At 46.5% G+C, this 26,563-nt stretch overlaps 1 protein-coding gene across 2 annotated transcripts in view; it reads right to left on the reverse strand.

The window, feature by feature from the left end:
- SBK1 (SH3 domain binding kinase 1) overlaps nt 1-26,563 on the reverse strand; it is a 74,935-nt gene that overhangs the window by 39,973 nt on the left and 8,399 nt on the right. Inside the window, exon 1 of one of the 2 annotated variants that reach the window (XM_083473839.1) lies at nt 1,292-4,097. The exons of the other annotated variant lie outside the window; for it this stretch is intronic. The gene's annotated coding sequence lies outside the window, so the exon portion shown is untranslated. Of the gene's footprint in view, nt 1-1,291; nt 4,098-26,563 lie in introns of those variants that run through there. 2 annotated transcript variants of the gene reach the window in all.

Here is a 26,563-nt window from a genome sequence, read left to right on the forward strand (position 1 = left end):
TTCTCTCTCACACACACACACACAGTACATCCATCCTACAACACACTGGCCACTCCCTGTCTGCTTCAGCAACGACCCCAAACAGGTGGGATTGGAATGGGCAGAACACAGCAGCGAGGCTTCTCAAGAGCCCATTGAGAAAAAGAAAGCCTCGGTTCCCTCCCCACCACCCACATTGCCTTGCCATCTCTCTCTTCCCTCCCCCCTTACGGGGTGGGGGGGGGGAGAGAGGAAGAAGGTGCACGCCAGACAAAGCCATGTGCATGGATGCATGCGTGTGTGCTGGTGCGCGCGCGCGCGGGGAAATGCTGGTTACGGGGCTTACCTTCTGCAGATCCCCGAGCTGGGGTGAGAGAGAGAGAGAGAGAGAGAGAGAGAGAGAGAGAGAGAGAGCAAACGAGAAGGGGGTTGTCGTTGTTGCCCTGCATTACAGACGCTCAATATAGTGTGTAGAGGCGGGAGGGAAAGGGGTGTTTTCCAAGCAACGCAGACTATATAAGCTGAGCCCCTCCTTCACAGAGCCCCAGCCCCATATTCAGATAGGGGTGTGTGTGTGTGCTTTCCCCGGAGAGATCCAAGCTCTCCCCATACATGCACACGCACACACTTTTGCACTTGCGGTGGTGCTGGCGGGGTGTTCACAAAGTACATGCTGACCTTGCGCTAGAAGAATCGCCACCGCACCTTGCCCGCCTGCTCTCGCCATCCCTGCCTGGGTTGCAGCGGGGATGATCCTGGCATCGCCTTTCCTGCCGCTGCAGGTGGAAAGTAGCAATGGGAGGAGGGGCGGCGCACGGGGTGTCGCGGGGGGGGGGGCTTCATTGTTCTCAGCGGCGCTTTGTGTTAAAGGCGCCCAAGCGAAACCTCGCCTGGCTGGCGCGCTCCCCTCCCCTCCCCACCGCGCCCCTCCCCCCTCCAGCACCCGAGTCACCTCTCCCAACCCGAGGGGGGAGGGGGAGGTAGACCGAGAGACGTCTTCCTCCTCGCGCACGTTCCTAACCCCCCCCAACCCAATCGCACGCGCCCCCTCCCCAAACTACCCCCCTCCCCTTGCATCTATGCAAGAGGGAGACCCACCCCACTCCAGTTCTCCCCCAACAACAAACCCCCTTTCCATCTCACCTGTCTTGATCCCCCCCCACACATGCAACCCCCCAAAACCAAGACCCCCTCCGCAGTCGCTTCCAAGCGTGGGGGAGGGGTCCAGAGCTCCGACCCCCCCCCCAATACATCACATTCCCGCGATACCCCAATCCTGCTTCTTTCCCCCAAGAACCAGAGCCGGACCCACCTGCCTGGGCGCGGGCACTTGCCCTCATGTCCTCGCAGACGCGGCGGCTGTGTCGCGGGCTGCCGCTCGCTCGCTCCTCCCTCCGGATCGCGCCGGGCCCTGGGAGAGCGGCGTGCTCAAGGCAGGCGCCCGAGGGGGCTCGCCGCCCGCCGCGGCCGCCTTACTGCTGCGCCGCAGCCCCTTGCTGCTGCTGCTGGCCACCGGCGGCGGCGGCTGCTGCTGCTGCTCGGGCGAGACGGGAGCGGCTCTGCAGCACGGGCGGCGAGCACCGGCGGAGACGGCGGCGGCGGCTGCAGCAGCGACAGCCCGCTGCCTTCAGCTGCAGCCCCATGGTCGCCAGTGCCGCTTGCAGCCCGCGGAGCAGGCAGGCATCGTGGCGAGGAAGAAGCAGCGCTTTCCACCCAGCCCAGCCGCGCGCTCCTTCCCCGCCTGGATGGATGGATGGACGCGAGCCCGCCCTGTGGCTGCTCCCTTTTGTTCTGCGCCTCTCTGTAATGAATGTCTGTGTGTGGATCTTCTCCTCGCCTGCCTGGAGAGCGGGCAGGGTCTCCCCGGCGCTTCCGCGCTTCGCTCTGTGTGTGCAGCCTGCCTGCCTGCTTGCTCTGCCTGCTTTGGCGAAGCCGCTTCGGCTCCGCCGGGTCCTAAAGCGCCTCGGGTTCCGCCGCTCTTCCTTTCACCCATTTCTGTCTTGTTTTCTAGGTCAAGCCCGAGCTGCTGCGACCGCTTTGAGCGGCTGCCAAAAGGTTCAAAGGAAGAAGCGTCGGGGTTTAAGGATCAGGGTTAATCTGGTTGCTTTGATATATATATATATATATGGCTGGATGCTGTTGTTGGTTAAGTCCTTCTTTCTCTCCGCTTCTAGGGGGCGGGTGTTCCTGAAGCCACGCAAGGGATTTCTTCTACACGTTTGCGTCTCACTTGTGAATGCGGCGGACGCGGGGGGGGATGAAGAAAAAAGCCTCTTAAAAATACCGGACATGCTGCTTTGACATTTGGGGAGCTGAAGTGGATTGTGGGTGCAGGAAATTGGGGTGCGGGTGAGATGGGTCGTGACACTTCTCGTAGAGGATCTTCTGGAATTTTTGGAGTGGGGGGAGGTTTCAGACATATCAGCACAGACGCAATCTGCCCTCTGCTGGATTTGGGAAAATGTGCCTCGGAAAGGGTCGTCCGAAGTTACTAGTCCGCATGGCTAAGGAGAAAACCTAGGGACCAACCCAGGTGGACTTTCTTTATATCTGAATTCCAGCAGCTGTTAAAGGCCAGTCAATGTCAGCAACATCCCCCTTCACTTTGACAATCCTACTTCGTGATTGACCTGTGTGTGTTTGTGTTGAATTGATATTTATTTTTCTTGGCTGCAGTTGGGGGGGGGCAGACCTTGGTTCTGTTGATATGGAAAATATTATCCTTAAGCGTTGCCGCATCAACTCTCTTGCCTCTTCCATATACGGTGGTACCTCGGGTTAAGTACTTAATTCGTTCCGGAGGTCCGTGCTTAACCTGAAACTGTTCTTAACCTGAAGCACCACTTTAGCTAATGGGGCCTCCTGCTGCTGCGCCGCCGGAGCACAATTTCTGTTCTCATCCTGGACCAAAGTTCTTAACCTGAAGCACTATTTCTGGGTTAGTGGAGTCTGTAACCTGAAGCGTATGTAACCTGAAGCGTATGTAACCTGAGGTACCACTGTACTCTCTTTCTCCCCCCCCCTCTTTTGTACACTTGTTAAATGATGCATCCAGTCATTCCCGCCTTCTGATTCTTCTCTTTTTAGACCTGCTTGAAAACAGGACCTGAGCCCAAAAGCAGCCTCCCCAGTTGTGATTCCCAGCAACTTGGCATTCAGAGGCACTGTTGCTCCCACGGTGGAGCTAGAAGTAGCCATGGACAACCTTTCCCTGCATGAATTTGGATAATCCTCTTTTAAAGCCAGCCAACAGTAGTGCTATATCTGCAGGGCTTAGCTGTCATGGCCAATAGCCTCTGATGCTAACATCACCTGAAAGGTGAGCTCCCGGAAAACTCGTTCAAGGATATTGCCGATCTGGAGAAGGTGAAGAAAAGGGCAACCCAGATGACCAGGGGGCTGGAGCGACTCCCCTACGAACACAGGTTAGAATATTTAAATCCAAATGTTGGAAGAGTCAGGGCAGACAAAAGGAAGGACTTCTTCATATAGTAAAACGAAGGAATTTGCTACCCTAAGGCTACACATGAACCAGCCTGGACCCAGCATTCATCATCTGTATATAATTTTATTAAGTTTTCTCTTTAAAATACTCATTTTACATCCTTAAGATATCAGTGACTTCCCTCCCCTTTCTATGGTTTATTTTAACATATCATAAATCCCTGCATATTTTACAAAAACTATACCGTTCGGTATTCCATTATTGCACCCATCAAAACTTGTTTACACTGTTGAATTTATCTTAACGCTGCCAGTGTTTTCAGCTGTACACAATTATTTCCCAAATATTCAATAAATGTTTTTCAATCTTCTTTAAACATATGGTCTTCTTGTTCTTACTCTATACGTTAAGTCTGTGAGTTATGCATAGGCACAACCAGCATTCATCATCTGAGGTCCTTCTCCTTGCGCCATCTCCAAGAGAGGTGTGAAAGTTGGCAACATGAGAACGGGCCTTCTCAGTGGTGGCTCCCCATTTATGGAATGGTCTCTCCAGGGAGGCACTCCTGGCACCATCACTGCCTACTTTTAGGTGACAGGCAGGCTCTCGGCCCTTAAGCTTGGAGATATTTAGATATTGCGCCCTCCTTCAGTGGGTGGGATTCGTTACACTGCTTTTTAAGTATGGCAGTTTTTTAAGCTTCTATTTTAGTTGTATACTGGTTTAATTTTTCTATTATATTTTGAGTCACTTTGAGTTCACTTTTTGTAAAATATAAAAAAGTCTCTAATAAGTGCAATAAATAAAAAAAGATGTGATTATGGTGTTTGGAGGAAGGACGGTGGCTCAGTGGGTAGAGCACTCAACTTTGCACGCAGAGGCTCCCCAGTTCAATCCCCAGTCAGAGAGATCCCTGCCTGAAATCCCAGACAGCTGCTGCCGGTCAGTGTAGACAATACTGAGTTAGATGGACCAATGGTCAGACTCAATATAAGGCAGCTTCCTAAATTCCACCAATCTGAATGATTTTTTAAAGGCATTATGCAGATTCCAGGAGGATCAGGACATCCATGGCTACAAGGCTCTACCATGACTTTTGGCACCTGAAATTTTTAAGGACCCATGCTGTTCTTTTCATTGTGAATCATTTTAATTTATTTTAATTTTGTGTTATATATATATTGATGCAACCAGCCCTGGGACCTTATGGTAAAGGGCGGGTAATACATCTAGATGATGACGATTAACCCCAAGCTGCCTCTAGGATGAGACGCACGATACCTCTGAATATCAGTCTGGGGCTCATGAGCAGGAGAGGGCTATTCCAGACTGGAACATTGCAATGTGCTGTCCATGGGGCCGTGCTTGAAGACAACTCAGAAACTTCAGCTGGTCCAAAATACAGTAGCCAGATTACTGGCTGGGGTTTCGTTTAGATCTCACATAAGCCTGCACTGGAAGCCGATGCATTTCTGGGCCCAGTTCAAGGTGCTCACATTAGTGTTCCAAAGCCTTAATCTCAGAGTCGTGGGAATCGGAGACTTAATCAGGAGACTTAATCTCAGAATCATGGGAATCGAAAGTTCTTGCATTGCAGGGAGTTGGGCTAGAGAACAGTAGTGGTCACTTCCAATTCTAGAATTCTATGAGTCTATGGGCAACCTAGGTCCCCAATACCTGAAAAATTGCCCTCCTTCCCTCCTTGGGTGCTAAGATTGGCAGAGGGGGTGGCTCTGGGTAGTTCTTCCACCATCAGAAGCTCAAGTACAAGGGCGTTTGGCCTTGGAGAGGGCATCCTAAGCTGTGGAACTCCACAATCTGGCATCTTCATTGTACAGCTTTCAGGAAATGCTGAAGACACACCTCTTTCTCCTGGGTTTTGACATCTGTGATGTATATTTTTAGGACCCACCTTACTGTAAGTTGTTTTTAACTGTGTTTAACATTGTGCTTTACTTGTTGTAAAAAGCAGCCCTGCGACCTTAAGGGCAAAAGGCCAGTAAACAACAAGATAGATGATAGATAGATAGATAGATAGATAGATAGATAGATAGATAGATAGATAGATAGAACTCCTGTTTTGCTTGTGGGCTTCTGCCTATCGGCATCTAATTGGCCAGAATGCTAGAAAAGAGAGTCCTTTGGACTCAGCAGGGATCTTCTTATGTTCAACTGAGGGGGAGGGAACAAATTTTCTCAAGAGATTACAAGTAAATAAATGCAGAATGCAATCCAGCTCCATTTAAAATCAATTGGAGTATTAACTCCTGACTTCATGGTAAGGTGGCTTAAATCTAGATTAAAAACCTATTAAAAGACCATTTAAAAACTATCTGCTCATCATCCACCCCCACAAAATTCTTTCCGGAATAGAAAAACCTTGCATCGCTTGACAAAGGCATACACTGTCCTACACACACAAACACACACACACACACACTCTCCGCCACCCCCTCCTCTTTTGTGGGTTTCTTTAGCTCTCTTTCAAGCAGCTGGAATGCAGCCAAAAGGCTCTTAAAGAGACAGGAGCTCTCAAACACTGGGCTGGGCTTTTGGGGGGTGCACAGCGAACGTATGTATGTTTGTAGCACTCCAAAAGTCAAAAATCTGTTCTCTTTTAGCAGTGATACGGGGGAGCTTCAGGCTTGATCTGCTTTGTTTTTTGCGAGAATCCTGAGCTCCACCAGTTAAACAGAGGCTGGGTTAGGGAACACAGTCAAGAGCAAATGAAGGCTCAGAGACAGAGCAAGTTACCTATTGCAACTGTCTTCTACTCTCCACCCCATCACTGAAATGCAGCCCCCAGAAGGTTCACCAAGTCAGAATCTGGCCCTGGGGTTAGATAGGTTTCCCCCATGTCTGCACCAAGCCATGGTTTACTTAAGTTTTATTTAAACCATGTTTTAAAGTGACACGTGAACTCAAGCTGCAGGCTGTCCTTTGATTCCTTTCTCTACAGTGAGATGACAACCTCCTTAGCCAAGGAGTGTCTGCCTGCATACATGCTATCGTACAGCGGTTCTCAACCTGTGGGTCCCCAGATGTTGTTGGACTACAACTCCCATCATCCTGAGCTCTGGCCTTGCTAGCTAGGGGTGATGGGAGTTGTAGTTCAACAACATCTGGGGACCCACAGGTTGAGAAAGGCTGGAACTTTAAAACATGTTACTTCCCCCACAAAAAAAATAAATCATGGGAACTGTAATTTATCCTTCACAGAGCTATGGTTTCCGACACCCTTAACAAACTACAATCCCCAGGATTCCTCGGGGGAAGAAATCATGTGCTAGAAATGTATTGTGTTTATGCAGCCTGTGGAGGTGGAAGAAGAATTTCCCTTTCAGGTAGTTCCTGGTAATTGTGGACTGCTTATAATTTCCCAAACAACAGAGATGCTTGGCAACTACCCAGTGCTGTCTCCTGCTTTACATAAGAATCCATTTAACCATCTCCTTTCCAAACATCTATTCTCACAACTGTACACCCCAGCTTCCCTGATTTATTAATTTAAAGGGAGAGGAGAGATTGACATAAGTGTGGCACTTTACAAAGATCAGGTACGAAAGCTCCCTGTCCTAATGGGGTGACCGTCTAAAATGGACCTTAACAAAGAATTGCAAACCGTATCTGTGGTGCTTTTTAAAATTAAGTGTGTGTGTGTGTGTGTGTGTGTGTGTGTGGAGGAGGATTTCTATCTGGACCACAGGGCATGGGGAACTTTAACTCCTTATTTCCCCCACCACAGATGCACCACAAATCACCTGCTTTAAGCTGCCTTTAGCTAGTGGAAGATGGTGGTGAATTTGAAACTTTTCAAGGGGCTGGTACCTTCTTTGGGGGAAGTTACCCTTACAAACCACAATGACTGTGTTTATTTAAAAAAAAAATCATAGCAGGCAGGAGGGCAACAAAAACTGACCTCCCCATCAAAACCTTCTGGCTTCTTTTTTAAAAAAATAAAAACAACAACCAACAACAACAACCACAGTTGTGTTTGTAATGATGTCATTAGCACCAGTGTAGTGCAGTGGTTGAGTGTCAGACGAGGACCTGGGAGACCAGGGTTCAAATTGCATGCTCAGTCACAAAGCTCATTTGGGTGACCATGGGCCAGTCTCTCAGCCTAATCTACCTACATGCCTACCTACTTCAGAGGGTTGTTGTGAAGATAAAAATGGGTAGGGGAGGAAAGAACCAAGCACACCATTTTGAGCTCCTTGTAATAAAGAAATGGGGAAAAAAATGTCTAGTTTGACCCTTAGAATTCTTTATTTTATGTAACAAAATTTATCTACCACTTGATTATAAGGAAACATCTAAGTGGTTTACAGTGGTACCTCAGGTTAAGAACTTTATTTGTACCGGAGGTCCGTTCTTAACCTGAAACTGTTCTTAACCTGAAACACCACTTTAGCTAATGGGACCTCCTGCTGCCGTCGCGCCGCCGGAACACGATTTCTGTTCTCATCCTGAAGCAAAATTCTTAACCCGAGGTACTACTTCTGGGTTAGCAGAGTATGTAACCCAAAGCATTTGTAACCCGAGGTACCAATGTACTAAAAAATATAAACTAAAACATTAAAGCCCTAAACGGCCTCGGCCCAGTATACCTGAAGAAGCGTCTCCACCCCCATCGTTCTGCCCAGACACTGAGGTCCAGTGCCGAGGGCCTTCTGGTGGTTCCCTCATTGTGAGAAGTGAAGCTACAGGGAACCAGGCAGAGGGCTTTCTTGGTAGTGGCGCCCACCCTGCGGAACACCCTCCCATCAGATTTCCAGGAAATAAACAACTATCTGACTTTTAGAAGACGTCTGAAGGCAGTCCTCTTTAGGGAAGTTCTTAACATTTAATGTTTTATTGTGTTTTTAATGTTCTGTTGGAAGCCATCCAGGGTGGCTGGGGAAACCCAGCCAGATGGGCAGGGTATAAATAAATAATAATAATAATAATAATAATAATAATTATTATTATTATTATTAACATTATTGATAGAAACCAATTAAAAATGGTATTTAAAAACATTCAAAAGGCGATTAGAACCAACAGTAGCTAAAAAGAATTTAAAACTCATGTCCACATCCTATGTAGCTGGATAGGCTTGCCTGAACCAAAATGTTTTAAGCAGCAAAAAGAATACAGTGAAGACAGCTGCCTGATGTCAGCGGAGGTGTCACACTAACGTATTGCTTCTTTCTTTGTTCATGCATTCATATAATTTTAATAAACTCATTTCAGCAATATTGAACATGGTACCCTGTCATATTACCCACCCAGAAACATGTACCTTGCCTAAAGGTAAGCAGCATTTATCATGCCCTGACTAATTTGAGCCACCCTCCCACCCTAGCTCAGTGTTGTCTGCACTGACTGCCAGTGTCTCTCTGGGGGTTTCCCCAAGCCTGCCTGGAAATACCAAGGATTCAACATGGGGCCTTCTGCATGCAAGGCACGTGCTCTACTACCAACCTGACCTTCGCTTAGGACTGGAAAAATTGGAAACTGAAATTGACAGATTCGCTCATCTCTAATCACAGGGAAGTCTCATGGAAACCATGGATGCCACTGATTTCAATGAGACTTTGTAGCTAGATCAAATTCAGTCTCTGGCATTGAATTTGAATTTGTTCCCAGAATTCTCCTCGGCAAATATTGATGTTGAATTTTCTCCAGGTAGTCTCTGAATACAACTTTTGCCAAAAGTCTGGAATCTCCGTTTCGCATCCAGAGATATCTGATCTCACTCTTTCTAAAACTTGACATTTCATTTCAGTGTTTTCCATCGGCAGCATTTAATCCCTGGCTCATTTTGTTTTTGCCAGCTGATACCTTATGATATTTATGATGCTTTCCCAAATCAAAGAATGGAGAGATTCTGGGAAGAGTGAATCGGCTTGGGATTTTGAAGCTAAAATTTCACAAAGTACAGATTCAACTATTGAATTCAGAATATGAAGGGCAAAGTCATTTGGCAAATTGCAAATGCTTGTGAATACCCACTCCAGCTCTTAGGCCTCCTCCAGATGTCCTTTTCATTGTGCACTCGTGATGATTTGCATTCGTGTTGGTATCAGCGTGGTCACATGTGCTTTCAGTTTCGTTTGTGTCTGCAAAGGTTTTGCAGTAGTAATACTGCTTTATTCCTAGTCAGTGCAGATCCTGTAACTTCCTGCTGAAATCCCAGAACATTTTATACCACAGAGATTCTGGTATCTTTTTGCCCTGCTTTTGCTGAGCTATAACACACCATCCTCAGGACAGCACTAATGTGGTAGGCGAGGAGGAAGCATCTCAAAACAAGCTCAAGCAGAAGACGTCCACTACTAATGCTTTATTATTCTGTCAAGGGCCCTTAGACAAGCAATCCTTGGGCAGTTCAGATGTTCCTGCCTCACTACCAGGGAGGGGTGGCAGGGAGAGAGGGGCAGAAGGAGTCAGTTAACAGCCATTCCCATTCAAAGAGTATTGTGGCTGGCTTGGTCATGAGGTTTGCACATGTTATGGGAATGCAAGATAGGGAATGCTCAGGACTTACTCAAAGAACAGGACTGGTGCAGAGAGCCAGATGGAGGAGAAGAAGCAAACTGCCTTATACCCAGCCAATCTATGTGTCCATCACTCTTATTGCCTGCTCTGTCTGTCACATACCCTCCAACATTTCTCTGATGAAAATAAAGACAGTCTATTCCATAATGATGACAACAACAATTTGATTATTTATACCCTGCCCATCTGACTGAGCTGCCCTAGCCACTCTGGGCGGCTTCTAACATATGTAAAAACATAATAAAACATTAAACATTTTTTTAAAAAACTTCCCTATACAGGGCTGCCTTCAGATGTCTTCTGAAGGTTGTATAGTTACTTATCTCCTTGGCTCAGGGGGGTCACATAACTTCATACTCTCCAACATTTCTCCAATGAAAATAGGGACGTCCTAAGGAAAAGTGAGAGCTGGACCATAAAGAAGGCTGGTCGCCGAAGAATTGATGCTTTGGAATTATGGTGCTGGAGGAGACTCTTGAGAGTCCCGTGGACTGCAAGAAGATCAAACCTATCCATTCTGAAGGAAATCACCCTTGAGTGCTCACTGGAAGGACAGATCGTGAAGCTGAGGCTTCAATACTTTGGCCATCTCATGAGAAGACTCCCTGGAAAAGACCCTGATGTTGGGAAAGATGGAGGGCGCAAGGAGAAGGGGACGACAGAGGATGAGATGGTTGGACAGTGTTCTCGAAGCTACAAACATGAGTCTGACCAAACTGCGGGAGGCAGTGGAAGACAGGAGTGCCTGGCGTGCTCTGGTCCAGGGGGTCACGAAGAGTTGGACACGACTAAATGACTAAACAACAAACAACAACAAGGAAAAGTGGGACATTCCGGGATCAAATCAGAAATGGGCATGGCTTCTGAAAATCTGAGATTGTCCCTGGAAAACAGGGACACTTGGAGGGTCTGCTGTCAGAGGCTTTTCCTGGTTTTTATTTTTTTAAACTGGAGATTCTGGGAATTGAACCAGACACCTTTAGTTTGCAAAGCAGCTGCTCTGCCACTGAGCTACGTCCCTTCCCAGAGCACTTCAAAGCACAAGGTACAAGATAAGCCTTGTTATTATATAATCATTCTCTTCTCCAAGCTGCCTATGATTCAAACCATTCCAACTCCCTGTCTCCCCTTCCCTTCCCATCTCTCTATTTAAAGCTCTCCTCTTGTCTCTTTTTAGGTCAGGTAGGATGAGTAACGGTAAGGAAGGCTGCTGGAGGTAAAGGTGGTTTCATGATTCAAGCACATGCACCTGGCACGCTCGTTTCATCGAAGGATATGCCTGGTACCCAAGTCAGAACAGCTGCTCCTTGGGCTCACAATGGTCTTTCACAGGAACAGAAGAGGCTGTCTTTCAGAGTCAAGCCATCCAGCTCAGACGTGGGGAAGCTTTGGCCTGCCAGATGTGGCTGAACTACAACTCCCATCAGCCCGGCAAATAGCCAGGGATAATGGGAGCTGTAGCTCAGCAACACCTGGAGGACCAAAGGTTCCCCACACCTGGCCAACAGCAATATTGTCTGCACTGGGCAGCTGCTTTCCACACTTTCAGGCAGGAGTATCTCCCAACATGACCTGGAGATATCAGGGATTGAACCTGGGACTATTTGCCTGCCAGAAAAGAGGTTCTGTGGTCTGTCAAAAATAACCTTCCACTCCTCATGGTTGTGAATTAAGGGCAGAAGCAAATGGAGACATAGGAAGCTGTCTTAAACAGAGTCAGACCATTGGTCCATCTAGCTCAGTGTCATCTACACTGACCAGCAGCAGCTCTCCGGGGTTTTTGAGTTTCCTCAGCTCTTTCGCCTCCCAGAGCTACAATTTACAGAGCGGTTTACTAATCAACCCCTCATTCCCAGGGAACTCTGGGAATTGTAACTCGGTGAGGGGGATAGAGGGGTCTTCTGACAACTCTCAGTACTCTTAACAAACTACAGCTCCCAGGATTCTTTGGGAGAAGCCATGACCGTTAAAAGTGGCAAAGGAGTGAGGATGAATTGTAAGTTCACATATTTTGCAATTTCCAAAACTATACAAGGCCCAAAAGACTGCCATCCTTTGAAATCCGCACACCTCCAAATTTGGCAATGCACTTCTCCAGCGATGTAATGTGTACCAAAATGAATAGGGTAAATTGCATGTGCAAACACATATATTCCTGAAAAGGATGTACAAAGATGTGATACTGACGTTCAGGACGGTATTACATTACAGTGTAGAGGCTAGCATGATGCATAGCTGTCAACGTTTCCCTTTTTTAAAGGGAAATTCCCTTATTCCAAATAGGATTCCTCGCAAGAAAAGGGAAAAGTTGACAGCTATGGATGGTGTAGTGGTTAGTGTCAGACCAGGACCAGGGAGAGTAGGGTTCAAATTCCCACTCAGCCATGAAGCTCACTGGGTGGCGTTGGATCAGTCACTGCCACTCAGGCTACCCTACCTCACAGGATTGTTGTGGGGATTAAATGGGGAGGGGGAGAACCGTGTGTGCAGCTTTGAGTTCCTTGGAGGAAAAGGTGGGATATATATGCAATGGGTGGGTGGGTGGGCAGGCATTTGGAAACTAGCCAATTGTAGAAAATCATAGAACTGTAGAGATGGAAGAGCCCACGAGAAGGTCATCTAGGCCAGGTATAGGCAAACCTGGCCCTCCAGATGTTTTGGGACTACAATTCCCATCACCCCGACCACTGGCCCTGTTAGCTAGGGATGATGGGAGTTGTAGTCCCAAAACATCTGGAGGGCTGAGTTTGCCTATGCTTGATCTAGTCCAACCCCCTGCAATGCAGGAGCCTTTTTGCCCAATCTAGGGCTCAAACCCACAACATTAATTGCTCTGCCTGCTTTTGCCTCTGGCCCCCAGGAGGTTGCCCAGAAGGGAATGTGGTTAGGCTGAAAAAGATTCCCCGTTCCTATTAAATATGAATTGAAGCAAATTTGGGTCCTGGTTGGCTAGCCAAAGTAGCAGGGTGGAACGAGTGGAATTCCCTCTTCCCCACAGCAGCTTCCCAAAGCCAATTTGCTTCTTCTCCAGTGGGCTCCTTTTACACTCGTTCTTTTTCTTTTCTTTACAACATTGGGAGGTCTGGTCATGAATCTCCCACAGCCTGTGAAGCTTGGGTCTCTGTGTAGATTCTGAAGGGGTGAATGCCAATAAGAGCCTTCTGTCACCAAAAACAGTCTCTTTCAACCATCGCTCTGCTAGAAAACTTAGATCTCTCTCTCTCTCTCTCTCTCCCTCCCTCTCTCCCTCTCTCCCTCTCTCCCTCTCCCTCCCTCTCCCTCCCTCCCTCCCTCCTTTCCTAAATCAGCCTCACAATAATGCATCTGACAGCATGTACCTTCCACGTGCAACAACACGTCTCACTGCTTGTTTCATGGCTTCGGATTATTTTTAGCACTAATAATAGCCACATTCAGAAATTTATGTTACTCAGAACTGCTAAGGGGGTTCACAGCTTTGGAACATGGAAAATATTTATAGAGCATGTTTTCCTGGCACATGGAAGGTGGGTTTGGTGTGTGTGTGTTTAAGAAAAGGGGAAAACTTGTGGAATCGAGTAACTCGGTCCAGAGAGCACATGTGATACATTTGAAGTGTTCATAACAGAGGTGCAGAACCGTTTTTCAGCCTGAAGACTGCATTCCCTTCTGGTCAGCCTTCTCAGGGCCACATTCCAGTTTGGGGTGGGGCCCAAGGCAAAAGTGGGAAGAGCAAGGCATGTAAACATTGCCTTAGTGCCCCAGCCCTGGTCTAAAATGCCATGTTTAACGGCAGAATCCTAGACATGCCTGCCCAGAAGCCCAGTGGAAATGGAGCTTCCACACCATACACTTAAAGCTTCCTTCGGTCACATCCACACCATACATTTAAAGCATGCTCCTGCCACTTTAACAATCAGGGCTTCCTCCAAAGCATTGTGGGGCCTGCCACACATTAAGGGTGCTGACCTCACAGACCTACGCTTCCCAGAAATCATATCAAGCCACAGTTCCCAGGAATTCCCCTTGGCTGTTAAAGTGGTATAAGAGTTCTTGAAATGTATGGTGTGGCCACTGTCATGTGCTGGGTGGTGTTAAGATTCCAGAATCCTTAAACCAAGGAAGAATGTGCCAACAAGCTCTTCCTCACTGGGGAGCTGTCCATGGTACCAAACTTATTTTTAAAAATATATCAGGGACCCATTTTCTTTTGCTGACATAGAAGATCAAACCTATCCATTCTTAAGGAAATCAGCCCTGAGTGCTCACTGGAGGGACAGATCCTGAAGCTGAGGCTCCAATACTTTGGCCACCTCATGAGAAGAGAAGACTCCCTGGAAAAGACCCTGATGTTGGTAAAGATGGAGGGCACAAGGAGAAGGGGACGACAGAGGACGAGATGGTTGGATAGTGTCCTTGAAGCCACAAACATGAGTCTGACCAAACTGCAGGAGGCAGTGGAAGACAGGAGTGCCTGGTGTGCTCTGGTCCATGGGGTCACGAAGAGTCGGACATGACTTAACGACTAAACAACAACAACAACAGGAAACGTGGATCTTTCTCTTTCTCTCTAATGGGAAGCCTTCCAATATTGTTGGACTCACTCTTGGTTGGCTCATCATTCTACAGAAAGACACACACAGAGGTTTGGTTTTGTGTTGGTGATTCCTGGTGTGGACTACCGGTGACTCCTTGTTACTGCTTACAACAGTGCAAGCCTGGGACATGCATAATTCACTCATACAACCCATTACCTGATATTATAATCAGCACCAGCATCCATGATTTGGACAGCTTATGATGAGAAATGCACACACCTTCCCTCCCCACCACCACCTCAGAAAATCAGAGCCATCAGTCATTCTTATACCCTGCCAGGTTTACTTTCAGGGTATGTAAGAATATATCGCTCTTAATGGGCACCTTTCTCCAATCTAAAATTGTTGCCACTTATTGGTATGGCCTTAACACTGGCCTGGGACGCAGTTGGCGCTGTGGGTTAAACCACAGAGCCTAGTACTTGCCGATCAGAAGGCCGGCGGTTCGAATCCCTGCGACGGGGTGAGCTCCCGTTGCTCTGTCCCTGCTCCTCCCAACCTAGCAGTTCGAAAGCACGTCAAAGTGCAAGTAGATAAATAGGTACCACTCCGGCGGGAAGGTAAACGGCGTTTCCGTGCACGGATCTGGTTCACCAGAAGCGGCTTAGTAATGCTGGCCACATGACCCGGAAGCTGTACGCCGGCTCCCTCGGCCAGTAAAGCGAGATGAGCGCCGCAACCCCAGAGTCGGCCACAACTGGACCCAATGGTCAGGGGTCCCTTTACCTTTAACACTGGCCTAGATCTCATGGAGGAATGCCTGACTTATACTGCTTCAAACAGCAGAAAGGGTGCTCAGATAGCTGAACACTCGTCTGCACAAAGAATTCTTGTCCCTAGAAAGCTAGCATGCCAGGGAGATTTTTATGCACGCTTTGCATTCATATGTATATTTTTATATGCATTACAAGGCTGGGGACTCGCTTGGTGTCTTCATTGTGGAATTTTTGGTGCCAGGCAAAAACATTCCTCTCCTCCTGGGCCATATCTAAGTCAGCAATCTATGGCCTTTAAAACTGTGTCTTGGGGTGCGTGTGTTATTAGTTAGTTTGTTATTATGGTTTTTTGTATGTTTTTATACTGTAAATCGCCCTGTGGTCCTTGGACGAAGGGTAGTATATAAATTTTATAAATACAAAATAAAAAAATAAATAAAATGCCTTATATCCCTGCCTGATCACTGAGATCTTGGGGAGAGTCTCTCTTAGTGTTCCCCCATAGTTCAGATGCATGAGTCACATCCCCCAGAAGCTGTGTATTCGCTGCTTCTCTGGGAGTCCCTCCCAGCTGAGATGAGACAGGACCCCTCCCTGCTAAACTTGAGGTTTATGGCAAAGACCTTTCCATTTCAGCAGGCATTTTTAGGAAGTTTTCTGTTTCTGTGATTAATTTTAATTGCTCTTATCCATTGTATGCTTTCTCATTTTTATGCAAACCTGCTTAGAAACTTCGGTAATTGAGCAGTATATAAATAGCTTAAAGAAAACAGTCTCACATCTCCCAAGGAATCTTCTTTGGGAGAAACACCTTCACAAAGGATGGTCCGTGTTGCAGAATCTGAGGCTGAAGTGCCCTCTAGTGACTATTTTGCCTCATTGTAGGAAAGCAATCAATAATAAAGGAAAGCTTGAAGCCTTCTGTCCAAACATCACAGAGGACATGGGCCACATCCACCGCAACATTTAAAGTGCTTGTGTACTGCCATAGCTTCTCCCAAATCCTGGGAACTGCAGTGCTGAGGGTTGTTAGGAGACCCTTTATCGGTTCACAGAGCTACAATTTCAAAAGATCCTTGAGAAGAAAAAGGATTGATGGTTAAACCACTCTGGGAAATGCACACTATAATCTCAGGCCAAATCTGCATCACAGCTGAAAATACGCATTTTCCAAATCCATTTGATCTGCTGAAGCACTCTGTGGTTCCACACCTCTCCATTTTTTTCACCGTTTCCACATATTGTTGTACAAGAACCGCATGCTCTACCTGTTTGTATTTCAGACCCGAAGTCATGCTGTTGCTCATTTTTTAAAAACACAACCCACCCAATGACCCTTCATAAGCAGCCCAAAAGCATGGGCTGTGCTTGCTTCCCTTAGCCCGTTCCCATGTATCTCAGGGTCATTATCAGATTGCTACTACACTCCAACTTAATTTATTATTTCTTTTATTTATTTATTAGATTTCTATACCGCCCTTCATTGTAAGATCTCAGGGCGGTTTGGAGAATGAAATATAAACTTCATTTCCTCATCTAGCTAACAATCAGCATCACAAGCAAACATTAAAGTAATTGCCCTTAGAACAACCAGTAATGTTACAAACAAATAAAGGAAAATGCAGTCTGTGTTTCTCGGTCTCAGGCACTGCTACTCAGAAGTGCAAAGGGACAACTCTGCCTTGCCTGTGGCAGGCAGATCATAGAATCATAGAATCATAGAGTTGGAAGAGACCACAAGGGCCATCGAGTCCAACCCCCTGCCAAGCAGGAAACACCATCAGAGCACTCCTGACATATGGTTGTCAAGCCTCTGCTTAAAGACCTCCAAAGGAGGAGACTCCACCACACTCCTTGGCAGCAAATTCCACTGTCGAACAACTCTTACTGTCAGGAAGTTCTTCCTAATGTTTAGGTGGAATCTTCTTTCTTGTAGTTTGGATCCATTGCTCCGTGTCCGCTTCTCTGGAGCAGCAGAAAACAACCTTTCTCCCTCCTCTATGTGACATCCTTTTATATATTTGAACATGGCTATCATATCACCCCTTAACCTCCTCTTCTCCAGGCTAAACATGCCCAGCTCCCTTAGCCGTTCCTCATAAGGCATCATTTCCAGGCCTTTGACCATTTTAGTTGCCCTCCTCTGGACACGTTCCAGTTTGTCAGTGTCCTTCTTGAACTGTGGTGCCCAGAACTGGACACAGTACTCCAGGTGAGGTCTGACCAGAGCAGAATACAGTGGCACTATTACTTCCCTTGATCTAGATGCTATACTCCTATTGATGCAGCCCAGAATTGCATTGGCTTTTTTAGCTGCCACGTCACACTGTTGGCTCATGTCAAGTTTGTGGTCAACCAAGACTCCTAGATCCTTTTCACATGTACTGCTCTCAAGCCAGGTGTCACCCATCTTGTATTTGTGCCTCTCATTTTTTTTGCCCAAGTGCAATACTTTACATTTCTCCCTGTTAAAATTCATCTTGTTTGTTTTTGCCCAGTTCTCTAATCTGTCAAGGTCGTTTTGAAGTGTGATCCTGTCCTCTGGGGTGTTAGCCACCCCTCCCAGTTTGGTGTCATCTGCAGATTTGATCAGGATGCCCTTGAGTCCATCATCCAAGTCGTTGATAAAGATGTTGAATAAGACCGGGCCCAAGACAGAACCCTGTGGCACCCCACTAGTCACTCTTCTCCAGGATGAAGAGGAACCATTGATGAGCACCCTTTGGGTTCGGTCAGTCAGCCAGTTACAAATCCACTGAGTGGTAGCATAGTCAAGATGCTTGGGCAAAGGCCTGAATCCCTCAGGAGCTGCTGCCAGCCAGTGTAGACAATACTGAGCTAGATGGACCACTCAGAATAGTGAAGGGTTGTAAGTAGGTTCCCAAGCGGTTCCCAAGTTTAATCTCCTGGTAGGGCTAAGAGCGGACACAGGTGGCATTGTGGGATAAACCACAGAGCCTAGGACTTGACGATCAGAAGGTCGGCAGTTCGAATCCCCGCGACGGGGTGAGCTCCCGTTGCTCAGTCCCAGCTCCTGCCAACCTAGCAGTTTGAAAGCACATCAAAGTGCAAGTAGATAAATAGGTACCGCTCCAGCGGGAAGATAAACGGCGTTTCTGTGCGCTGCTCTGGTTCACCAGAAGCGGCTTAGTCATGCTGGCCACATGACCCGGAAGCTGTATTCCGGCTCCGTTGGCCAATAAAGCGAGATGAGCGTCGCAACCCCAGAGTCGGCCACGACTGGACCTAATGGTCAGGGGTCCCTTTACCTTTTTAGGGCTAAGAGAGGCTTCACTTGAAACCCTGGGGTGCTGCTGCCAGGCAGCGTGGACAATACTGAGCTAGATGGGCCCATGGTCTGACTCTGCAGGTTCCTAGGGTTCCTACATAAGGTAACCAAGTCAACCTCTGGAGTCTCTAGTTGAAAAGACCCTAGGGATGCCAAGTGGGCATGGAAGTTGCATTACACCAGGAAAGAGTCTTTGTCCATCCGGCTCAATAATACCTATGCCAATTGGCAGCAGTTCTCTGGCAGAGGTCCTTGCTTCCATCACCTACGTGTGTGTGATTTCAGCCACGGCTTGATAAGGAGGCAAACAGAGACAAGCAGATTTGGGGATAGCTTTGAGAGTAGCAGCCTGGCCAAGGTCCCATCAGTGTGTCCCAAAATGGAAACGGTTCAATGTGCCAATGTGTGGTGTGTCTCTCCACCCCCCTCCAACCTGACTTCTGCAGGAAGGGAGGTATTAGCACTCCCTAACTATTTCTGGACTCTGAAGTGATACTTGCCCTCCCCGGCTTCCTCCCGCACCCTGCTTGCTAATGTGTTTCAGAGCTAATAAGCAAAGCGGGAGCCAAGGAAACAGCTGCCACCGCTGCCGTGTGCCTTGCAAGGGTGGCAGGAGAAGAGCACATTCCCCGCTGGGGTCAGATCGCAGCCAGCACCCCCCCCCCTTTGCCCAGCCCGCTGTGTCCGCTCTGGCTAGTCCTTCCACACCAGCTGGCATTTTCTAAGTGGGATGGCCAGCTGAACATCGGAAGCCGCCTTATACTGAGTCAGATGATTGGTCTGCTAGTTCAGTATTGGCTGCACTAATGGCAGTGGCTGTCAAGGCTTTCAGGCAGGGAGCAGGGAATATCATAAGAACGTAAGAAAAGCTTGCTGGATCAGGCCAATGGCCCATCTGGTCCAGCATCCTGTTCTCACAGGAGCAAACCAGATTCCTGTGGGAAACTCTCAGTGGCACAGCATGGGGGGGGGGCCACAAGGGGTGGTTGCCCTGGGCAGAAGATGGTTAGGGATGCAAAATTTCAACACCCGGTGCTGCCTCAATACAGCCGCATGCTTCTATCGCTGGGCTCCATTGAAAACGGCTCGCCATGTGAACCAGGAAGCAGCTTCTCCAGCCAATGAAACAGCTCTTCTTTTCTTATGTCTGTGATTGTGATCTCCTAGGTGATGCGGACGCCATTAGGCAGTAGAATGTACATGTGTACAGTGGTACCTCGGGTTGCAGACGCTTCAGGTTACAGATTCCGCTAACCCAGAAATAGTACCTCAGGTTAAGAACTTTGCTTCAGGATCAGAACAGAAATCGCACAGCGGCCGCATGGCAGAAGTGGGAGGCCCCATTAGCTAAAGTGGTACCTCAGGTTAAGAACAGTTTCAAGTTAAGAACAGACCCCCAGGACGAATTAAGTTCTTAACCTGAGGTACCACTGTACTCTGTCCGTTTCCCTCTCTCTCATGACCCTCCCCATGGCCTCGGGCACTGGCAACCCACGCTACGCCACAGGAAACTCTCAAAGAGGAGTCAAGCACAAGAGCCCACTTGTGGTTTTCAGCAACTGGTTTTAAGAAGTATTACTGTCTCTGACCGTGGAGGCAGAGCATAGGCATCATGGCTAGTAGCCGCTGATAGCCTTATCCTCCATGAATTAGTCCAATCCTCTTTTAGAAACCATCCAAATAGGTGGCCATCAATGTCTCTCTGGTTGCAAAGCTCCACAGTTTAACTCTGTATGACAAAGTCATTTGTTTTGTCCGTACTGAATCTTTCAACATTCAGTTTCACTGGGTGGCCACAAGTTCTAGTTTGTAAGGAAAAAAATTCTCTTTCGCCTTTCTCTACACTGTGAATAATCTCATAAATGTCTTGTCATATCCACTCTTATTTAGTTTTTCTCTAAAGTAGAAAGCCCCAAATGCTGCAACTTTTCCTCATAGTGGAGGCTCTTTGCGGTTGATGGACAGGGAAGGGTTAAAATGATAGAGTTGGTTCTGTTCCACAAATGAGGCCAGGTAATTAATTTGGAGTTTGTTAGGGAGGGGCATGACAGCTGCTTATTAATCTTGAGAGTTTGGGGTGGGTGGGTGGGTTGGTTGGTTGGTTGGATAGATGGAAGGAAGGAAGGAAGACATGAAAAGCAGGCACAACTGGACAGGATAAAGTTGCCACATCCGTCCCATCCCTCAGATTTCCACTTGGAATACTTAATAGAAGGAATTTTGTCTGGTGGGTTGGCATGCTAGGAGGAGTTCTGAAAGGTCATTTGGCTATCAAGTCTGAGTTTTCTTCTTTTTTTTAATGATATTTATTAGGAGTTTAAAAAATTACAGAAAATATAAAAAAGGAAAACAATAAAAAAATTTAACAGAACATACCTTACAATACATAAAAAGAAAAACATAGAAAAACAATACAACAAAACAGCAAAAAGAAACAAAAACACTAAAACACACATCCAATGTTCCATATCTTTACCTTTCATTTACTTGTTTCATCGGCCTCCTCACACCTCCCTTTATTGTATTCTAGTACAATTACCTATTTCAGCAAATTCTTTCCATCTTTCTCAAGTCTGAGTTTTCTGGCTGTGTTTGTTTTGTCCTGCGAGTATAGGACACCACCGCTCCTTGTAAGAGTGAACTCCATGGGTGAGTGCCAATGGAAGTGAAGGGGCATGAGAAAACAAGAGAGAGGTCTCAGCAGGCTCAGGGGAACCTAGAAGTTTGCAGAAGAACCAAAAACCCACTTCTTTTAAGAAGCCTAAGAGGGAATGGTACTCCCCTCCAAAAAAACCCCCAAAGCAGTTGGATGACAACTGAGCATGCTCATTAGCAATGGATTATTGAGTGTGAATTGGAAAAGAAAAATAGAAAACCAGGGGTTCAGGTGGGGGAGGGAGATGGGCAGTTTCAGTTTCTTTCAATTTCTCCAAACTTAAATTCAGTTCTCCACATTTCCACATCAGTTTACAGAAAACCATCTAAATTCATGGAAATAGTGTGAATTTTTCCTCATAAATGCAATTTTGTATGCTATTTGGCCTGGCGTGCATGTTTTTGCAAAACAGTTTCTCCCAAAATAATGCATTTTTTGTACGTTCTTTTCACCAATTTGCACTATTTTCATGAATTTTCACATCAGAAAACCATCAAAATTCATGGAAATAGCGCAAATTTTTCCTCATAAATGCATTTTTGTATGCTATTTGGCCTGGCGTGCATGTTCTTGCAAAACAGTTTCTCCTAAAATAATGCATTTTTTGTACGTTCTTTTCACCAGTGCATGCATTTTTTAATGTATGCCTTAGTTTGCTACATGCATTTCTTGGTACACATTTTTTCACTACCTAGCATTTCCACAGCATGTGCAAACCTCATGGTAAAACCAACCACAATATTCTCCAAGCCACAGCAAACACATCTGGGCTCCTTAAGAAAGGGTTAGCCCTGCTCCTCCATTATGAATGGGGGGGGGGAAATAGATTCAGTTCACATTTAAAGGAGAACAGACCTAATTTGCACTTTCCAAACTGATAAGCAAACCAAAAGTCATCTACCCTTTGACATCCTCACTTCTCCAAAGTTTGCAATGCAGTTCTCTAGCTAAAGTAACTGTGTACAGAAATGCATAGACTGGGGTAAAGTGCCCATAAAATGCAGATATTTGTGAAAATAAAGCACAAGTTATTTGCAAAAAAAATGCACATATGAGGCAAAATTGTACATATGAATGTGTACACAGTGGTACCTTGGTTCTCAAACACCTTGGTACTCAAACAACTTGGAACCCAAACACTGCAAATCCGGAAGTTAGTGTTCCGGTTTGCAAACTTTTTTCAGAAGCCGAACGTGCTCCGTTTTGAGAGTTACACTTCCGATTTGAGTGCAACACTTCCGTTTTATGTGTTACGCTGAGGTCTGTCTGTTTTGCTATTTATTTTGCGTTTTTGCTTTTGCGGCTTTTTTGTTTTTGTTTTTGTGACTGTGTGGAACCCATTTCAGCTACTGATTGATTGTGTGACTGCAGTACATTGCTGATTGCTTTCATTTTATGGATCAATGGTCTTGTTAGATAGTAAAATTCATGTTAAATTGCTGTTTGAGGGGTTGTTTTTAAAAGTCTGGAGCACATTAATCCATTTCGCATTACTTTCTATGGGAAAGCGCGCCTTGGTTTTAGAACGCTTTGGTTTTGGAACGGACTTCTGGAACGGATTAAGTTTGAGAACCAAGGTACCACTGTATATCTGGAGAAAGGCACATTAAAATGTTGATGAGTGGCCTGTTTCTAATGAAAAAAAGTTTGCAAACTGATGTGGAAATGTGAAGAGCTGAGTTTAAGATTGAGAAAATGAGAAAGTAGAATGGGCAGCATTTCACCCTTGCACATTGCACCCATGTCCTTTTGATACATTCAGTGGAGACCTGGGGTTGTGTAAGCTCCACTCACAGAAGACCCACTGAAATCAGCACGCCTAAGTTAAAGGTAAAGGGACCCCTGACCATTAGGTCCAGTCGTGACCGACTCTGGGGTTGTGGTGCTCATCTTGCTTTCTTGGCCGAGGGAGCTGGCGTTTGTCTGCAGACAGATTCCGGGTATGTGGCCAGCATGACTAAGCTGCTTCTGGCGAACCAGAGCAGCGCACAGAGACACCATTTACCTTCCCACCGGAGCGGTACCTATTTATCTACTTGCACTTTGACGTGCTTTTGAACTGCTAGTTTGGCAGAAGCTGGGACCGAACAACAGGAGCTCACCCCGTCACGGGGATTCGAACTGCCAACCATCTGACCGGCAAGTCCTAGGCTCTGTGGTTTAACCCACAGTGCCACCCATGCCCATTAACCTGAAGGAGTTTACTCGGAGCATTGGAAACAGCCCCTGGCTCCTAAAAATGAACCTGCCCCCCATTGTTGAGTCTGGCTCTTGCCCAGATCATTCCCCTTGACCTCCACCACCCCCTTGACATCCATCTGCAGCCTCTATGTCAGTGAATAATGTATGGCTAAGAGATGCTTTAATTACCCTGTGGAGCCGCAGGATGGGACAGAGGAATAAGAAGGGAGACCGCAGAGCCAGGGTGCTCTGGGACGGCTATCTATAGCCCATGCAGTTCACCTTCATTATATGTGTTGGGAGCGCAGCAAGGAAGGCAATAAATAACACAAATGGATAACTGCCCCTTTGCCTACTGCAGGTTGGACTCTGGCCCGCAGGGAGGGAGGAGAGGAGCCAGCAAAGCCGAGCTCTGCCAGGGCTTGTCCCCTGGTGAGAAGGACAAACTGCAAAGCTGCATCCTTTGCGGAAGGTCCCCGACTCAGAGGGAGAGATCTGCATTGCACCCAGAAAGTCCCTGGTTCGATCCCCGGCAGGGAAGGGAGGAAAATTCAATGCAGTTCACACTTAAAGACGAACTGTGCACTTTTTGCACTTTCCTGAAGAATGCACAAACGGAAGCAAAATTCAGACGTCTCTGGATTTTACAAGAGAGCCAAGCCATGTGTGTACAGTAATGCATATACTAGGGTAAAGCGTGCGTGGAAAGTGTATATATTGGTAGCAATGACCTACAAAATGCCTGCTATTAGGAGGAAATGCTTTACAGAACTGTCTATATTAGGCCAAGTTGCATATAGATGTGTGTCTATTTAAGGGAAATTTGCACTAAGCTGCTGATGAATTTTCAGGTGTACTTTATATTTACTTATTGCAAACTGATCTGGAAATGTGGAGAACTGAAGACTGGGAAAACAGGTAACTGGGAGAAACTGGAACTGCCATATTCACCCATCCCTAACCCCTGGAATCTTCTGGTACAGTTGGGAAACATACTCTCTTGGAAACCTAGAGAGCTGCTGCCAGCCAGTGTGGTCAATACTGAGCTAGATGGATCAATGGTCTGGCTTAGTATGAGACAGCTTCCTATATTCCTTTGACCAGTGGTGGGGAAATCTCCAGCGCTTGTCCCCCGGGGGAAGAGAAGGGCCAGTCTTCTCAACCCTGCATTGCATCAGTAATAGATTTTAAATATATATATCAATATGCTAAGATGCAAACTAGCCTGACAGAGGCAGCTATGACCTCCAAAGGTTCAGAGCTGTCGGCTATTACAGTGGTACCTTGGGTTAAGTACTTAATTCATTCTATAGGTCCGTTCTTAACCTGAAACTGTTCTTAACCTGAAGCACCACTTTAGCTAATGGGGCCTCCCGCTGCTGCTGCGCCGCCGATGAGTCATTTTTGTTCTCATCCTGAAGCAAAGTTCTTAACCTGAGGTACTATTTCTGGGTTAGCAGAGTCTGTAACCTGAAGTGTATGTAACCTGAAGCATATGTAACCCAAGGTACCACTGTATTATTATTATTACTATCATTTCATTAAAGGTATATACAATTTCACTGTAAAAACAACAACCCTAAAAGTGGTTTACAAAAAGAATAAAACAATGAAATGATCAATAAAATAGAGTTTGAAACAGTCATCTAACACATTTTTAAAATAATTAAATCAACAATAAACTAAAGCCCAGATTTAACACATGCCAGCTTTCTACATGTCTGGATAGGCTTGCCTTTTTAAAAAAATGTTTTCAGCGGAAAAGAGTGCAGGGAAGGAACCTGCCTGGTGTCAATCAGCAGGGAGTTCCAGAGGGTGCAGCCATATTGGAAGATCAGTTTCTTACAAATGCAGAATGAGTGTTATGTGGTATCTGTAACAGGGCCACTTCCACAGACTGAAGAGGTCAAGGAGGTAATGCCTAGTGGTAGCTATGCCTTCTATGTTTCTTTACCTCCCTTAAATCTCTACCACTGTCTCTCTCTTTTCAACTAGAAAGCTAACTGCAAAGATTAAGCAAGGATTTTTAAAACAACAAGGGGATAGATAGCTCAGAGACACCTGCTGGCAGATTTTCAAACCGCTGGTTTACTTCTCCTTAGAAGGTTCATTTGAATCAAGCACCTCTTCTCATCCACACCCCCGCCTCAATCAGGCTCATTTAAAAAGCAAGACGTCTCCATGATCTCAGGGCATAACTCAGGGTGAACAGCAGACACGAGAAAGCAGAAAGCTAGCAGCTAGGGGGGCAGGCAGCAGGGCACCAAGATAATTTTAGACACTGGATTTAATAGCTGTACAGCTAGGAAGGGAAGGATCTGTCGTATTCAGTGTGTCTCGGCTTCTCATTTCCCCAATCTGCAATTCAGTTTATCACGATTCCATATCAGTATGAAATGTGTTGGGGGGGGTTTAAGTCCCCATGAAAATTTATCAGCATTTTAGCACAATTTCTCCTAGTATACACACTTTTGTATGGAACTTTGCCTAATACAAAGCACTATTCCCCAATACATTTTGTGTGCTGTTTTAAGCAATGCAATATTTTTAATACACACTTCCCCCTAAATTTTGCATTTTTGTACACGTTACTTAGCTAGAGAACTGTACCGCAAATTCTGAAAAGCATGGATTTCAAAGGATGGCTGGGTTTCAGTTTTGGTACTGCCTCAGAAATGTGAAGCGAGTTGAATGTCTTCCCCAGTCCTACTACAGCAGGCTCACAACCCAAAAGACACAGCACAAAAGGAAAAGGGACAGGGTAGGAAGTGGGGGGAAACAAGACTAAAAGTTAAATAGCTCTTATCATGATCTTACGAAGTATTGTCCTGGAATTTGTGGTATGGGGTGAAATGTTTGACGAAGGACTTTAGTTCTGTGGTACAGAGCATAGGCTTCGCATGAGGGAAGTTCCAGATCCAGTTGCTGGCAGCTCCAGGTACTAAGGGTGGGGGGAAATCATATCTGCAACCCAGGAGTGCTGCTGCCTGTCAGTGTGAACCTAGCCCAGAGGTGGCCAACATGGTGCCCTCTAGGTTCTGGTAGACTACAACATCCCTGGGGCTGATGGGAGCTAGAGTCTAGCAACACCTAGAGGAGTAGCACATTGGTTACCCCGATCTGGCCTATTCCCTGAGGTGCTAGTTTTCTATGTGCAGGGAGTTTCCCTCCTTTAGA

The sequence above is a fragment of the Podarcis liolepis genome (assembly GCF_965112155.1).
Source record: "Podarcis liolepis genome assembly, chromosome: 14".
NCBI classification, from domain to species: Eukaryota; Metazoa; Chordata; class Lepidosauria; order Squamata; family Lacertidae; genus Podarcis; species Podarcis liolepis.